General features: G+C 45.2%; 12 non-coding genes and 1 pseudogene across 12 annotated transcripts; all 13 read right to left on the bottom strand.

The window, feature by feature from the left end:
* Window positions 1-316: 316 nt before the first annotated feature.
* LOC141211870 (U2 spliceosomal RNA) lies at window positions 317-408 on the bottom strand (annotated as a pseudogene).
* Window positions 409-1520: 1112 nt separating this feature from the next.
* On the bottom strand, window positions 1521-1711 carry LOC141211359 (U2 spliceosomal RNA). Its single transcript, XR_012281335.1, has one exon. It is a non-coding gene; the product is annotated as a U2 spliceosomal RNA (small nuclear RNA).
* A 1115-nt stretch (window positions 1712-2826) lies between these two features.
* LOC141211370 (U2 spliceosomal RNA) lies at window positions 2827-3017 on the bottom strand. Its single transcript, XR_012281346.1, has one exon. It is a non-coding gene; the product is annotated as a U2 spliceosomal RNA (small nuclear RNA).
* A 1121-nt stretch (window positions 3018-4138) lies between these two features.
* On the bottom strand, window positions 4139-4329 carry LOC141211381 (U2 spliceosomal RNA). The gene has a single exon (XR_012281357.1). It is a non-coding gene; the product is annotated as a U2 spliceosomal RNA (small nuclear RNA).
* Window positions 4330-5447: 1118 nt separating this feature from the next.
* LOC141211393 (U2 spliceosomal RNA) lies at window positions 5448-5638 on the bottom strand. Its single transcript, XR_012281368.1, has one exon. It is a non-coding gene; the product is annotated as a U2 spliceosomal RNA (small nuclear RNA).
* A 1118-nt stretch (window positions 5639-6756) lies between these two features.
* Window positions 6757-6947, bottom strand: LOC141211405 (U2 spliceosomal RNA). The gene has a single exon (XR_012281380.1). It is a non-coding gene; the product is annotated as a U2 spliceosomal RNA (small nuclear RNA).
* Window positions 6948-8065: 1118 nt separating this feature from the next.
* LOC141211416 (U2 spliceosomal RNA) lies at window positions 8066-8256 on the bottom strand. Its single transcript, XR_012281391.1, has one exon. It is a non-coding gene; the product is annotated as a U2 spliceosomal RNA (small nuclear RNA).
* A 1118-nt stretch (window positions 8257-9374) lies between these two features.
* LOC141211427 (U2 spliceosomal RNA) lies at window positions 9375-9565 on the bottom strand. Its single transcript, XR_012281402.1, has one exon. It is a non-coding gene; the product is annotated as a U2 spliceosomal RNA (small nuclear RNA).
* Window positions 9566-10680: 1115 nt separating this feature from the next.
* Window positions 10681-10871, bottom strand: LOC141211436 (U2 spliceosomal RNA). Its single transcript, XR_012281410.1, has one exon. It is a non-coding gene; the product is annotated as a U2 spliceosomal RNA (small nuclear RNA).
* A 1118-nt stretch (window positions 10872-11989) lies between these two features.
* On the bottom strand, window positions 11990-12180 carry LOC141211439 (U2 spliceosomal RNA). Its single transcript, XR_012281414.1, has one exon. It is a non-coding gene; the product is annotated as a U2 spliceosomal RNA (small nuclear RNA).
* A 1112-nt stretch (window positions 12181-13292) lies between these two features.
* On the bottom strand, window positions 13293-13483 carry LOC141211451 (U2 spliceosomal RNA). Its single transcript, XR_012281425.1, has one exon. It is a non-coding gene; the product is annotated as a U2 spliceosomal RNA (small nuclear RNA).
* Window positions 13484-14601: 1118 nt separating this feature from the next.
* LOC141211462 (U2 spliceosomal RNA) lies at window positions 14602-14792 on the bottom strand. Its single transcript, XR_012281436.1, has one exon. It is a non-coding gene; the product is annotated as a U2 spliceosomal RNA (small nuclear RNA).
* Window positions 14793-15907: 1115 nt separating this feature from the next.
* Window positions 15908-16098, bottom strand: LOC141211474 (U2 spliceosomal RNA). The gene has a single exon (XR_012281447.1). It is a non-coding gene; the product is annotated as a U2 spliceosomal RNA (small nuclear RNA).
* Window positions 16099-16994: the final 896 nt, after the last annotated feature.

The following is a 16994-nucleotide window of genomic DNA, read 5'->3' on the forward strand; positions in this document are numbered from 1 at the left end:
GTTTCACAGTATAATACTGCCCGGACCTTCGACCGGGAATTGAAAAATTCCCCATCCTAAGGCCAGAAGGCCCGGAATAAGGGTGTGTGCGAAGAAAGAAAATTTGAAGTGCTTGTGCAAATGTGCCATAAACTCAAGTGGGGTTCCCAATCCCAGTGAGTTAAGGCACCCCAGGGTCACCACTCCTGGGGCACTTCACACTTCGGGCTTTCGATCTTCCCCGGCCCAATGGCGTCGATCCTGGGGGGCCATGCTTTCCACCAGATGACTATATTAGCCACCTGGCGTACTAACAAGCGCCTAAACCCCAGTGTGCATAATGTATCAATCTACTAGGGCGGCCAACATCCAAAACCGCCTTTTCGAAAGATACTACACTTGATCTTAGCCAAAAGGCCGAGAAGCGATAACCAGAATTGGTTTCAAACTACGGAGCCACCCAAGGATCCTGAAAAGTCCATTTGTGGAGATGAGCTCCTGGACTCCCGTTAAGAAGACATGTTGTCAACCTCTAGATCCCTTACATGCCTGCACTTTTCAGCTTGCTGCTGCTGCAATCCACGCGTTTTAGATCTGCATAACTCCACCTCTTTAAACACAGCACCTTCACCCCCTGCTGTTCCCACCCGCCTCAACACCGTTGGAAGGGAGGAGAACCAATTAAGGCGGGGGGTGGGGTGGAACGAGCAGCTGTCTACCCTTAGCAGGAGGGCTCCTGATTACATACCTCTCCTGCTGCTGCTGCTGGCTGTCCAGCAGCAGACTGAAGGTGGCTGCTGCTGTGCACAGGTATATAAAGGCTCAGAGCCTATTATGACACGCGCAGCCAGCGTTCCATTGCCACATTCCATCTACTGCAGGCAGGATACCTGGCTGGCTGAATGTCGCTGAGAAGCTCACAGAGACCGCCATAAGCAACAGTTTAACAGAATGCCACAGACTAATCAACCAAACTTTTTGGGTTGGGTTCTCTTTTATAGTCTGCAGGCATTAAATGAAAGAAGTCAGTGTTCCAGCAGAAGGAGACAACGTTTCAGAAAAGGCATTGTAGCAAACCAAAAAAGAAATTTTAAGCGCAGCAGAGTAACCAGCGCACATACCTGTTAGCTCAGGTGAGTTTAAAAGGCTGCTGTTGATAACAAGGGCATTTGCTAAATAGATGGTGTGTGTGCAACAATATACTGAAAGGTCAATTATATTGTGCAGCTTATCTCACCACCTGTAGTTATTTAGGTGAAAGCTCCAAAATGCTTGCCTAATATGTCTGTTTATCCAAAAGGAAGTAAAAAGGGAGAGCTAGAAAGATAGCATTGCATCACATTACATGGCAATGCAATGCACAGTTGCTGAAGTTGAACCAAAATGAGCTTGTAATCTGGCTTCTGCAACTTTGAACATGAAAAATCCAATGAGGAGAAGAAAAGCAAAGCCAAAGAGTCCATCCCAAAATCCGACAAACAAGCAAAATGAACAAAAAACATTGAATTCAATTCTTTCTGATTTTAGAAACTGCATTAAAGAAGGGGTGCACCGGTCCTGGAGATACTGCAATACCAGGTCAATGCGTGGAGTGGACAGAGCAAGCTCTTTTTCCATCTCCCTGTTCTAAAAATCCATTTAATATATGGTCCCCAGATAGGGGACGTATCAGATATTAAACTGATAAGAACAGATACTACACTTGATCTTAGCCAAAAGGCCGAGAAGCGATAACCAGAATTGGTTTCAAACTACGGAGCCACCCAAGGATCCTGAAAAGTCCATTTGTGGAGATGAGCTCCTGGACTCCCGTTAAGAAGACATGTTGTCAACCTCTAGATCCCTTACATGCCTGCACTTTTCGGCTTGCTGCTGCTGCAATCCACGCGTTTTAGATCTGCATAACTCCACCTCTTTAAACACAGCACCTTCACCCCCTGCTGTTCCCACCCGCCTCAACACCGTTGGAAGGGAGGAGAACCAATTAAGGCGGGGGGTGGGGTGGAACGAGCAGCTGTCTACCCTTAGCAGGAGGGCTCCTGATTACATACCTCTCCTGCTGCTGCTGCTGCTGGCTGTCCAGCAGCAGACTGAAGGTGGCTGCTGCTGTGCACAGGTATATAAAGGCTCAGAGCCTATTATGACACGCGCAGCCAGCGTTCCATTGCCACATTCCATCTACTGCAGGCAGGATACCTGGCTGGCTGAATGTCGCTGAGAAGCTCACAGAGACCGCCATAAGCAACAGTTTAACAGAATGCCACAGACTAATCAACCAAACTTTTTGGGTTGGGTTCTCTTTTATAGTCTGCAGGCATTAAATGAAAGAAGTCAGTGTTCCAGCAGAAGGAGACAACGTTTCAGAAAAGGCATTGTAGCAAACCAAAAAAGAAATTTTAAGCGCAGCAGAGTAACCAGCGCACATACCTGTTAGCTCAGGTGAGTTTAAAAGGCTGCTGTTGATAACAAGGGCATTTGCTAAATAGATGGTGTGTGTGCAACAATATACTGAAAGGTCAATTATATTGTGCAGCTTATCTCACCACCTGTAGTTATTTAGGTGAAAGCTCCAAAATGCTTGCCTAATATGTCTGTTTATCCAAAAGGAAGTAAAAAGGGAGAGCTAGAAAGATAGCATTGCATCACATTACATGGCAATGCAATGCACAGTTGCTGAAGTTGAACCAAAATGAGCTTGTAATCTGGCTTCTGCAACTTTGAACATGAAAAATCCAATGAGGAGAAGAAAAGCAAAGCCAAAGAGTCCATCCCAAAATCCGACAAACAAGCAAAATGAACAAAAAACATTGAATTCAATTCTTTCTGATTTTAGAAACTGCATTAAAGAAGGGGTGCACCGGTCCTGGAGATACTGCAATACCAGGTCAATGCGTGGAGTGGACAGAGCAAGCTCTTTTTCCATCTCCCTGTTCTAAAAATCCATTTAATATATGGTCCCCAGATAGGGGACGTATCAGATATTAAACTGATAAGAACAGATACTACACTTGATCTTAGCCAAAAGGCCGAGAAGCGATAACCAGAATTGGTTTCAAACTACGGAGCCACCCAAGGATCCTGAAAAGTCCATTTGTGGAGATGAGCTCCTGGACTCCCGTTAAGAAGACATGTTGTCAACCTCTAGATCCCTTACATGCCTGCACTTTTCGGCTTGCTGCTGCTGCAATCCACGCGTTTTAGATCTGCATAACTCCACCTCTTTAAACACAGCACCTTCACCCCCTGCTGTTCCCACCCGCCTCAACACCGTTGGAAGGGAGGAGAACCAATTAAGGCGGGGGGTGGGGTGGAACGAGCAGCTGTCTACCCTTAGCAGGAGGGCTCCTGATTACATACCTCTCCTGCTGCTGCTGCTGCTGCTGCTGGCTGTCCAGCAGCAGACTGAAGGTGGCTGCTGCTGTGCACAGGTATATAAAGGCTCAGAGCCTATTATGACACGCGCAGCCAGCGTTCCATTGCCACATTCCATCTACTGCAGGCAGGATACCTGGCTGGCTGAATGTCGCTGAGAAGCTCACAGAGACCGCCATAAGCAACAGTTTAACAGAATGCCACAGACTAATCAACCAAACTTTTTGGGTTGGGTTCTCTTTTATAGTCTGCAGGCATTAAATGAAAGAAGTCAGTGTTCCAGCAGAAGGAGACAACGTTTCAGAAAAGGCATTGTAGCAAACCAAAAAAGAAATTTTAAGCGCAGCAGAGTAACCAGCGCACATACCTGTTAGCTCAGGTGAGTTTAAAAGGCTGCTGTTGATAACAAGGGCATTTGCTAAATAGATGGTGTGTGTGCAACAATATACTGAAAGGTCAATTATATTGTGCAGCTTATCTCACCACCTGTAGTTATTTAGGTGAAAGCTCCAAAATGCTTGCCTAATATGTCTGTTTATCCAAAAGGAAGTAAAAAGGGAGAGCTAGAAAGATAGCATTGCATCACATTACATGGCAATGCAATGCACAGTTGCTGAAGTTGAACCAAAATGAGCTTGTAATCAGGCTTCTGCAACTTTGAACATGAAAAATCCAATGAGGAGAAGAAAAGCAAAGCCAAAGAGTCCATCCCAAAATCCGACAAACAAGCAAAATGAACAAAAAACATTGAATTCAATTCTTTCTGATTTTAGAAACTGCATTAAAGAAGGGGTGCACCGGTCCTGGAGATACTGCAATACCAGGTCAATGCGTGGAGTGGACAGAGCAAGCTCTTTTTCCATCTCCCTGTTCTAAAAATCCATTTAATATATGGTCCCCAGATAGGGGACGTATCAGATATTAAACTGATAAGAACAGATACTACACTTGATCTTAGCCAAAAGGCCGAGAAGCGATAACCAGAATTGGTTTCAAACTACGGAGCCACCCAAGGATCCTGAAAAGTCCATTTGTGGAGATGAGCTCCTGGACTCCCGTTAAGAAGACATGTTGTCAACCTCTAGATCCCTTACATGCCTGCACTTTTCGGCTTGCTGCTGCTGCAATCCACGCGTTTTAGATCTGCATAACTCCACCTCTTTAAACACAGCACCTTCACCCCCTGCTGTTCCCACCCGCCTCAACACCGTTGGAAGGGAGGAGAACCAATTAAGGCGGGGGGTGGGGTGGAACGAGCAGCTGTCTACCCTTAGCAGGAGGGCTCCTGATTACATACCTCTCCTGCTGCTGCTGCTGCTGCTGGCTGTCCAGCAGCAGACTGAAGGTGGCTGCTGCTGTGCACAGGTATATAAAGGCTCAGAGCCTATTATGACACGCGCAGCCAGCGTTCCATTGCCACATTCCATCTACTGCAGGCAGGATACCTGGCTGGCTGAATGTCGCTGAGAAGCTCACAGAGACCGCCATAAGCAACAGTTTAACAGAATGCCACAGACTAATCAACCAAACTTTTTGGGTTGGGTTCTCTTTTATAGTCTGCAGGCATTAAATGAAAGAAGTCAGTGTTCCAGCAGAAGGAGACAACGTTTCAGAAAAGGCATTGTAGCAAACCAAAAAAGAAATTTTAAGCGCAGCAGAGTAACCAGCGCACATACCTGTTAGCTCAGGTGAGTTTAAAAGGCTGCTGTTGATAACAAGGGCATTTGCTAAATAGATGGTGTGTGTGCAACAATATACTGAAAGGTCAATTATATTGTGCAGCTTATCTCACCACCTGTAGTTATTTAGGTGAAAGCTCCAAAATGCTTGCCTAATATGTCTGTTTATCCAAAAGGAAGTAAAAAGGGAGAGCTAGAAAGATAGCATTGCATCACATTACATGGCAATGCAATGCACAGTTGCTGAAGTTGAACCAAAATGAGCTTGTAATCTGGCTTCTGCAACTTTGAACATGAAAAATCCAATGAGGAGAAGAAAAGCAAAGCCAAAGAGTCCATCCCAAAATCCGACAAACAAGCAAAATGAACAAAAAACATTGAATTCAATTCTTTCTGATTTTAGAAACTGCATTAAAGAAGGGGTGCACCGGTCCTGGAGATACTGCAATACCAGGTCAATGCGTGGAGTGGACAGAGCAAGCTCTTTTTCCATCTCCCTGTTCTAAAAATCCATTTAATATATGGTCCCCAGATAGGGGACGTATCAGATATTAAACTGATAAGAACAGATACTACACTTGATCTTAGCCAAAAGGCCGAGAAGCGATAACCAGAATTGGTTTCAAACTACGGAGCCACCCAAGGATCCTGAAAAGTCCATTTGTGGAGATGAGCTCCTGGACTCCCGTTAAGAAGACATGTTGTCAACCTCTAGATCCCTTACATGCCTGCACTTTTCGGCTTGCTGCTGCTGCAATCCACGCGTTTTAGATCTGCATAACTCCACCTCTTTAAACACAGCACCTTCACCCCCTGCTGTTCCCACCCGCCTCAACACCGTTGGAAGGGAGGAGAACCAATTAAGGCGGGGGGTGGGGTGGAACGAGCAGCTGTCTACCCTTAGCAGGAGGGCTCCTGATTACATACCTCTCCTGCTGCTGCTGCTGCTGCTGGCTGTCCAGCAGCAGACTGAAGGTGGCTGCTGCTGTGCACAGGTATATAAAGGCTCAGAGCCTATTATGACACGCGCAGCCAGCGTTCCATTGCCACATTCCATCTACTGCAGGCAGGATACCTGGCTGGCTGAATGTCGCTGAGAAGCTCACAGAGACCGCCATAAGCAACAGTTTAACAGAATGCCACAGACTAATCAACCAAACTTTTTGGGTTGGGTTCTCTTTTATAGTCTGCAGGCATTAAATGAAAGAAGTCAGTGTTCCAGCAGAAGGAGACAACGTTTCAGAAAAGGCATTGTAGCAAACCAAAAAAGAAATTTTAAGCGCAGCAGAGTAACCAGCGCACATACCTGTTAGCTCAGGTGAGTTTAAAAGGCTGCTGTTGATAACAAGGGCATTTGCTAAATAGATGGTGTGTGTGCAACAATATACTGAAAGGTCAATTATATTGTGCAGCTTATCTCACCACCTGTAGTTATTTAGGTGAAAGCTCCAAAATGCTTGCCTAATATGTCTGTTTATCCAAAAGGAAGTAAAAAGGGAGAGCTAGAAAGATAGCATTGCATCACATTACATGGCAATGCAATGCACAGTTGCTGAAGTTGAACCAAAATGAGCTTGTAATCTGGCTTCTGCAACTTTGAACATGAAAAATCCAATGAGGAGAAGAAAAGCAAAGCCAAAGAGTCCATCCCAAAATCCGACAAACAAGCAAAATGAACAAAAAACATTGAATTCAATTCTTTCTGATTTTAGAAACTGCATTAAAGAAGGGGTGCACCGGTCCTGGAGATACTGCAATACCAGGTCAATGCGTGGAGTGGACAGAGCAAGCTCTTTTTCCATCTCCCTGTTCTAAAAATCCATTTAATATATGGTCCCCAGATAGGGGACGTATCAGATATTAAACTGATAAGAACAGATACTACACTTGATCTTAGCCAAAAGGCCGAGAAGCGATAACCAGAATTGGTTTCAAACTACGGAGCCACCCAAGGATCCTGAAAAGTCCATTTGTGGAGATGAGCTCCTGGACTCCCGTTAAGAAGACATGTTGTCAACCTCTAGATCCCTTACATGCCTGCACTTTTCGGCTTGCTGCTGCTGCAATCCACGCGTTTTAGATCTGCATAACTCCACCTCTTTAAACACAGCACCTTCACCCCCTGCTGTTCCCACCCGCCTCAACACCGTTGGAAGGGAGGAGAACCAATTAAGGCGGGGGGTGGGGTGGAACGAGCAGCTGTCTACCCTTAGCAGGAGGGCTCCTGATTACATACCTCTCCTGCTGCTGCTGCTGCTGCTGGCTGTCCAGCAGCAGACTGAAGGTGGCTGCTGCTGTGCACAGGTATATAAAGGCTCAGAGCCTATTATGACACGCGCAGCCAGCGTTCCATTGCCACATTCCATCTACTGCAGGCAGGATACCTGGCTGGCTGAATGTCGCTGAGAAGCTCACAGAGACCGCCATAAGCAACAGTTTAACAGAATGCCACAGACTAATCAACCAAACTTTTTGGGTTGGGTTCTCTTTTATAGTCTGCAGGCATTAAATGAAAGAAGTCAGTGTTCCAGCAGAAGGAGACAACGTTTCAGAAAAGGCATTGTAGCAAACCAAAAAAGAAATTTTAAGCGCAGCAGAGTAACCAGCGCACATACCTGTTAGCTCAGGTGAGTTTAAAAGGCTGCTGTTGATAACAAGGGCATTTGCTAAATAGATGGTGTGTGTGCAACAATATACTGAAAGGTCAATTATATTGTGCAGCTTATCTCACCACCTGTAGTTATTTAGGTGAAAGCTCCAAAATGCTTGCCTAATATGTCTGTTTATCCAAAAGGAAGTAAAAAGGGAGAGCTAGAAAGATAGCATTGCATCACATTACATGGCAATGCAATGCACAGTTGCTGAAGTTGAACCAAAATGAGCTTGTAATCTGGCTTCTGCAACTTTGAACATGAAAAATCCAATGAGGAGAAGAAAAGCAAAGCCAAAGAGTCCATCCCAAAATCCGACAAACAAGCAAAATGAACAAAAAACATTGAATTCAATTCTTTCTGATTTTAGAAACTGCATTAAAGAAGGGGTGCACCGGTCCTGGAGATACTGCAATACCAGGTCAATGCGTGGAGTGGACAGAGCAAGCTCTTTTTCCATCTCCCTGTTCTAAAAATCCATTTAATATATGGTCCCCAGATAGGGGACGTATCAGATATTAAACTGATAAGAACAGATACTACACTTGATCTTAGCCAAAAGGCCGAGAAGCGATAACCAGAATTGGTTTCAAACTACGGAGCCACCCAAGGATCCTGAAAAGTCCATTTGTGGAGATGAGCTCCTGGACTCCCGTTAAGAAGACATGTTGTCAACCTCTAGATCCCTTACATGCCTGCACTTTTCAGCTTGCTGCTGCTGCAATCAACGCGTTTTAGATCTGCATAACTCCACCTCTTTAAACACAGCACCTTCACCCCCTGCTGTTCCCACCCGCCTCAACAGCGTTGGAAGGGAGGAGAACCAATTAAGGCGGGGGGTGGGGTGGAACGAGCAGCTGTCTACCCTTAGCAGGAGGGCTCCTGATTACATACCTCTCCTGCTGCTGCTGCTGCTGCTGGCTGTCCAGCAGCAGACTGAAGGTGGCTGCTGCTGTGCACAGGTATATAAAGGCTCAGAGCCTAGTATGACACACGCAGCCAGCGTTCCATTGCCACATTCCATCTACTGCAGGCAGGATACCTGGCTGGCTGAATGTCGCTGAGAAGCTCACAGAGACCGCCATAAGCAACAGTTTAACAGAATGCCACAGACTAATCAACCAAACTTTTTGGGTTGGGTTCTCTTTTATAGTCTGCAGGCATTAAATGAAAGAAGTCAGTGTTCCAGCAGAAGGAGACAACGTTTCAGAAAAGGCATTGTAGCAAACCAAAAAAGAAATTTTAAGCGCAGCAGAGTAACCAGCGCACATACCTGTTAGCTCAGGTGAGTTTAAAAGGCTGCTGTTGATAACAAGGGCATTTGCTAAATAGATGGTGTGTGTGCAACAATATACTGAAAGGTCAATTATATTGTGCAGCTTATCTCACCACCTGTAGTTATTTAGGTGAAAGCTCCAAAATGCTTGCCTAATATGTCTGTTTATCCAAAAGGAAGTAAAAAGGGAGAGCTAGAAAGATAGCATTGCATCACATTACATGGCAATGCAATGCACAGTTGCTGAAGTTGAACCAAAGTGAGCTTGTAATCTGGCTTCTGCAACTTTGAACATGAAAAATCCAATGAGGAGAAGAAAAGCAAAGCCAAAGAGTCCATCCCAAAATCCGACAAACAAGCAAAATGAACAAAAAACATTGAATTCAATTCTTTCTGATTTTAGAAACTGCATTAAAGAAGGGGTGCACCGGTCCTGGAGATACTGCAATACCAGGTCAATGCGTGGAGTGGACAGAGCAAGCTCTTTTTCCATCTCCCTGTTCTAAAAATCCATTTAATATATGGTCCCCAGATAGGGGACGTATCAGATATTAAACTGATAAGAACAGATACTACACTTGATCTTAGCCAAAAGGCCGAGAAGCGATAACCAGAATTGGTTTCAAACTACGGAGCCACCCAAGGATCCTGAAAAGTCCATTTGTGGAGATGAGCTCCTGGACTCCCGTTAAGAAGACATGTTGTCAACCTCTAGATCCCTTTCATGCCTGCACTTTTCGGCTTGCTGCTGCTGCAATCCACGCGTTTTAGATCTGCATAACTCCACCTCTTTAAACACAGCACCTTCACCCCCTGCTGTTCCCACCCGCCTCAACACCGTTGGAAGGGAGGAGAACCAATTAAGGCGGGGGGTGGGGTGGAACGAGCAGCTGTCTACCCTTAGCAGGAGGGCTCCTGATTACATACCTCTCCTGCTGCTGCTGCTGCTGGCTGTCCAGCAGCAGACTGAAGGTGGCTGCTGCTGTGCACAGGTATATAAAGGCTCAGAGCCTATTATGACACGCGCAGCCAGCGTTCCATTGCCACATTCCATCTACTGCAGGCAGGATACCTGGCTGGCTGAATGTCGCTGAGAAGCTCACAGAGACCGCCATAAGCAACAGTTTAACAGAATGCCACAGACTAATCAACCAAACTTTTTGGGTTGGGTTCTCTTTTATAGTCTGCAGGCATTAAATGAAAGAAGTCAGTGTTCCAGCAGAAGGAGACAACGTTTCAGAAAAGGCATTGTAGCAAACCAAAAAAGAAATTTTAAGCGCAGCAGAGTAACCAGCGCACATACCTGTTAGCTCAGGTGAGTTTAAAAGGCTGCTGTTGATAACAAGGGCATTTGCTAAATAGATGGTGTGTGTGCAACAATATACTGAAAGGTCAATTATATTGTGCAGCTTATCTCACCACCTGTAGTTATTTAGGTGAAAGCTCCAAAATGCTTGCCTAATATGTCTGTTTATCCAAAAGGAAGTAAAAAGGGAGAGCTAGAAAGATAGCATTGCATCACATTACATGGCAATGCAATGCACAGTTGCTGAAGTTGAACCAAAATGAGCTTGTAATCTGGCTTCTGCAACTTTGAACATGAAAAATCCAATGAGGAGAAGAAAAGCAAAGCCAAAGAGTCCATCCCAAAATCCGACAAACAAGCAAAATGAACAAAAAACATTGAATTCAATTCTTTCTGATTTTAGAAACTGCATTAAAGAAGGGGTGCACCGGTCCTGGAGATACTGCAATACCAGGTCAATGCGTGGAGTGGACAGAGCAAGCTCTTTTTCCATCTCCCTGTTCTAAAAATCCATTTAATATATGGTCCCCACATAGGGGACGTATCAGATATTAAACTGATAAGAACAGATACTACACTTGATCTTAGCCAAAAGGCCGAGAAGCGATAACCAGAATTGGTTTCAAACTACGGAGCCACCCAAGGATCCTGAAAAGTCCATTTGTGGAGATGAGCTCCTGGACTCCCGTTAAGAAGACATGTTGTCAACCTCTAGATCCCTTACATGCCTGCACTTTTCGGCTTGCTGCTGCTGCAATCCACGCGTTTTAGATCTGCATAACTCCACCTCTTTAAACACAGCACCTTCACCCCCTGCTGTTCCCACCCGCCTCAACACCGTTGGAAGGGAGGAGAACCAATTAAGGCGGGGGGTGGGGTGGAACGAGCAGCTGTCTACCCTTAGCAGGAGGGCTCCTGATTACATACCTCTCCTGCTGCTGCTGCTGCTGCTGGCTGTCCAGCAGCAGACTGAAGGTGGCTGCTGCTGTGCACAGGTATATAAAGGCTCAGAGCCTATTATGACACGCGCAGCCAGCGTTCCATTGCCACATTCCATCTACTGCAGGCAGGATACCTGGCTGGCTGAATGTCGCTGAGAAGCTCACAGAGACCGCCATAAGCAACAGTTTAACAGAATGCCACAGACTAATCAACCAAACTTTTTGGGTTGGGTTCTCTTTTATAGTCTGCAGGCATTAAATGAAAGAAGTCAGTGTTCCAGCAGAAGGAGACAATGTTTCAGAAAAGGCATTGTAGCAAACCAAAAAAGAAATTTTAAGCGCAGCAGAGTAACCAGCGCACATACCTGTTAGCTCAGGTGAGTTTAAAAGGCTGCTGTTGATAACAAGGGCATTTGCTAAATAGATGGTGTGTGTGCAACAATATACTGAAAGGTCAATTATATTGTGCAGCTTATCTCACCACCTGTAGTTATTTAGGTGAAAGCTCCAAAATGCTTGCCTAATATGTCTGTTTATCCAAAAGGAAGTAAAAAGGGAGAGCTAGAAAGATAGCATTGCATCACATTACATGGCAATGCAATGCACAGTTGCTGAAGTTGAACCAAAATGAGCATGTAATCTGGCTTCTGCAACTTTGAACATGAAAAATCCAATGAGGAGAAGAAAAGCAAAGCCAAAGAGTCCATCCCAAAATCCGACAAACAAGCAAAATGAACAAAAAACATTGAATTCAATTCTTTCTGATTTTAGAAACTGCATTAAAGAAGGGGTGCACCGGTCCTGGAGATACTGCAATACCAGGTCAATGCGTGGAGTGGACAGAGCAAGCTCTTTTTCCATCTCCCTGTTCTAAAAATCCATTTAATATATGGTCCCCAGATAGGGGACGTATCAGATATTAAACTGATAAGAACAGATACTACACTTGATCTTAGCCAAAAGGCCGAGAAGCGATAACCAGAATTGGTTTCAAACTACGGAGCCACCCAAGGATCCTGAAAAGTCCATTTGTGGAGATGAGCTCCTGGACTCCCGTTAAGAAGACATGTTGTCAACCTCTAGATCCCTTACATGCCTGCACTTTTCGGCTTGCTGCTGCTGCAATCCACGCGTTTTAGATCTGCATAACTCCACCTCTTTAAACACAGCACCTTCACCCCCTGCTGTTCCCACCCGCCTCAACACCGTTGGAAGGGAGGAGAACCAATTAAGGCGGGGGGTGGGGTGGAACGAGCAGCTGTCTACCCTTAGCAGGAGGGCTCCTGATTACATACCTCTCCTGCTGCTGCTGCTGGCTGTCCAGCAGCAGACTGAAGGTGGCTGCTGCTGTGCACAGGTATATAAAGGCTCAGAGCCTATTATGACACGCGCAGCCAGCGTTCCATTGCCACATTCCATCTACTGCAGGCAGGATACCTGGCTGGCTGAATGTCGCTGAGAAGCTCACAGAGACCGCCATAAGCAACAGTTTAACAGAATGCCACAGACTAATCAACCAAACTTTTTGGGTTGGGTTCTCTTTTATAGTCTGCAGGCATTAAATGAAAGAAGTCAGTGTTCCAGCAGAAGGAGACAACGTTTCAGAAAAGGCATTGTAGCAAACCAAAAAAGAAATTTTAAGCGCAGCAGAGTAACCAGCGCACATACCTGTTAGCTCAGGTGAGTTTAAAAGGCTGCTGTTGATAACAAGGGCATTTGCTAAATAGATGGTGTGTGTGCAACAATATACTGAAAGGTCAATTATATTGTGCAGCTTATCTCACCACCTGTAGTTATTTAGGTGAAAGCTCCAAAATGCTTGCCTAATATGTCTGTTTATCCAAAAGGAAGTAAAAAGGGAGAGCTAGAAAGATAGCATTGCATCACATTACATGGCAATGCAATGCACAGTTGCTGAAGTTGAACCAAAATGAGCTTGTAATCTGGCTTCTGCAACTTTGAACATGAAAAATCCAATGAGGAGAAGAAAAGCAAAGCCAAAGAGTCCATCCCAAAATCCGACAAACAAGCAAAATGAACAAAAAACATTGAATTCAATTCTTTCTGATTTTAGAAACTGCATTAAAGAAGGGGTGCACCGGTCCTGGAGATACTGCAATACCAGGTCAATGCGTGGAGTGGACAGAGCAAGCTCTTTTTCCATCTCCCTGTTCTAAAAATCCATTTAATATATGGTCCCCAGATAGGGGACGTATCAGATATTAAACTGATAAGAACAGATACTACACTTGATCTTAGCCAAAAGGCCGAGAAGCGATAACCAGAATTGGTTTCAAACTACGGAGCCACCCAAGGATCCTGAAAAGTCCATTTGTGGAGATGAGCTCCTGGACTCCCGTTAAGAAGACATGTTGTCAACCTCTAGATCCCTTACATGCCTGCACTTTTCGGCTTGCTGCTGCTGCAATCCACGCGTTTTAGATCTGCATAACTCCACCTCTTTAAACACAGCACCTTCACCCCCTGCTGTTCCCACCCGCCTCAACACCGTTGGAAGGGAGGAGAACCAATTAAGGCGGGGGGTGGGGTGGAACGAGCAGCTGTCTACCCTTAGCAGGAGGGCTCCTGATTACATACCTCTCCTGCTGCTGCTGCTGCTGCTGGCTGTCCAGCAGCAGACTGAAGGTGGCTGCTGCTGTGCACAGGTATATAAAGGCTCAGAGCCTATTATGACACGCGCAGCCAGCGTTCCATTGCCACATTCCATCTACTGCAGGCAGGATACCTGGCTGGCTGAATGTCGCTGAGAAGCTCACAGAGACCGCCATAAGCAACAGTTTAACAGAATGCCACAGACTAATCAACCAAACTTTTTGGGTTGGGTTCTCTTTTATAGTCTGCAGGCATTAAATGAAAGAAGTCAGTGTTCCAGCAGAAGGAGACAACGTTTCAGAAAAGGCATTGTAGCAAACCAAAAAAGAAATTTTAAGCGCAGCAGAGTAACCAGCGCACATACCTGTTAGCTCAGGTGAGTTTAAAAGGCTGCTGTTGATAACAAGGGCATTTGCTAAATAGATGGTGTGTGTGCAACAATATACTGAAAGGTCAATTATATTGTGCAGCTTATCTCACCACCTGTAGTTATTTAGGTGAAAGCTCCAAAATGCTTGCCTAATATGTCTGTTTATCCAAAAGGAAGTAAAAAGGGAGAGCTAGAAAGATAGCATTGCATCACATTACATGGCAATGCAATGCACAGTTGCTGAAGTTGAACCAAAATGAGCTTGTAATCTGGCTTCTGCAACTTTGAACATGAAAAATCCAATGAGGAGAAGAAAAGCAAAGCCAAAGAGTCCATCCCAAAATCCGACAAACAAGCAAAATGAACAAAAAACATTGAATTCAATTCTTTCTGATTTTAGAAACTGCATTAAAGAAGGGGTGCACCGGTCCTGGAGATACTGCAATACCAGGTCAATGCGTGGAGTGGACAGAGCAAGCTCTTTTTCCATCTCCCTGTTCTAAAAATCCATTTAATATATGGTCCCCAGATAGGGGACGTATCAGATATTAAACTGATAAGAACAGATACTACACTTGATCTTAGCCAAAAGGCCGAGAAGCGATAACCAGAATTGGTTTCAAACTACGGAGCCACCCAAGGATCCTGAAAAGTCCATTTGTGGAGATGAGCTCCTGGACTCCCGTTAAGAAGACATGTTGTCAACCTCTAGATCCCTTACATGCCTGCACTTTTCGGCTTGCTGCTGCTGCAATCCACGCGTTTTAGATCTGCATAACTCCACCTCTTTAAACACAGCACCTTCACCCCCTGCTGTTCCCACCCGCCTCAACACCGTTGGAAGGGAGGAGAACCAATTAAGGCGGGGGGTGGGGTGGAACGAGCAGCTGTCTACCCTTAGCAGGAGGGCTCCTGATTACATACCTCTCCTGCTGCTGCTGCTGCTGGCTGTCCAGCAGCAGACTGAAGGTGGCTGCTGCTGTGCACAGGTATATAAAGGCTCAGAGCCTATTATGACACGCGCAGCCAGCGTTCCATTGCCACATTCCATCTACTGCAGGCAGGATACCTGGCTGGCTGAATGTCGCTGAGAAGCTCACAGAGACCGCCATAAGCAACAGTTTAACAGAATGCCACAGACTAATCAACCAAACTTTTTGGGTTGGGTTCTCTTTTATAGTCTGCAGGCATTAAATGAAAGAAGTCAGTGTTCCAGCAGAAGGAGACAACGTTTCAGAAAAGGCATTGTAGCAAACCAAAAAAGAAATTTTAAGCGCAGCAGAGTAACCAGCGCACATACCTGTTAGCTCAGGTGAGTTTAAAAGGCTGCTGTTGATAACAAGGGCATTTGCTAAATAGATGGTGTGTGTGCAACAATATACTGAAAGGTCAATTATATTGTGCAGCTTATCTCACCACCTGTAGTTATTTAGGTGAAAGCTCCAAAATGCTTGCCTAATATGTCTGTTTATCCAAAAGGAAGTAAAAAGGGAGAGCTAGAAAGATAGCATTGCATCACATTACATGGCAATGCAATGCACAGTTGCTGAAGTTGAACCAAAATGAGCTTGTAATCTGGCTTCTGCAACTTTGAACATGAAAAATCCAATGAGGAGAAGAAAAGCAAAGCCAAAGAGTCCATCCCAAAATCCGACAAACAAGCAAAATGAACAAAAAACATTGAATTCAATTCTTTCTGATTTTAGAAACTGCATTAAAGAAGGGGTGCACCGGTCCTGGAGATACTGCAATACCAGGTCAATGCGTGGAGTGGACAGAGCAAGCTCTTTTTCCATCTCCCTGTTCTAAAAATCCATTTAATATATGGTCCCCAGATAGGGGACGTATCAGATATTAAACTGATAAGAACAGATACTACACTTGATCTTAGCCAAAAGGCCGAGAAGCGATAACCAGAATTGGTTTCAAACTACGGAGCCACCCAAGGATCCTGAAAAGTCCATTTGTGGAGATGAGCTCCTGGACTCCCGTTAAGAAGACATGTTGTCAACCTCTAGATCCCTTACATGCCTGCACTTTTCGGCTTGCTGCTGCTGCAATCCACGCGTTTTAGATCTGCATAACTCCACCTCTTTAAACACAGCACCTTCACCCCCTGCTGTTCCCACCCGCCTCAACACCGTTGGAAGGGAGGAGAACCAATTAAGGTGGGGGGTGGGGTGGAACGAGCAGCTGTCTACCCTTAGCAGGAGGGCTCCTGATTACATACCTCTCCTGCTGCTGCTGCTGCTGGCTGTCCAGCAGCAGACTGAAGGTGGCTGCTGCTGTGCACAGGTATATAAAGGCTCAGAGCCTATTATGACACGCGCAGCCAGCGTTCCATTGCCACATTCCATCTACTGCAGGCAGGATACCTGGCTGGCTGAATGTCGCTGAGAAGCTCACAGAGACCGCCATAAGCAACAGTTTAACAGAATGCCACAGACTAATCAACCAAACTTTTTGGGTTGGGTTCTCTTTTATAGTCTGCAGGCATTAAATGAAAGAAGTCAGTGTTCCAGCAGAAGGAGACAACGTTTCAGAAAAGGCATTGTAGCAAACCAAAAAAGAAATTTTAAGCGCAGCAGAGTAACCAGCGCACATACCTGTTAGCTCAGGTGAGTTTAAAAGGCTGCTGTTGATAACAAGGGCATTTGCTAAATAGATGGTGTGTGTGCAACAATATACTGAAAGGTCAATTATATTGTGCAGCTTATCTCACCACCTGTAGTTATTTAGGTGAAAGCTCCAAAATGCTTGCCTAATATGTCTGTTTATCCAAAAGGAAGTAAAAAGGGAGAGCTAGA

Source organism: Phyllobates terribilis, unplaced genomic scaffold (assembly GCF_046119375.1).
Source record: "Phyllobates terribilis strain yellow unplaced genomic scaffold, ASM4611937v1 Scaffold_170__1_contigs__length_4071412, whole genome shotgun sequence".
Lineage (NCBI taxonomy): Eukaryota > Metazoa > Chordata > Amphibia > Anura > Dendrobatidae > Phyllobates > Phyllobates terribilis.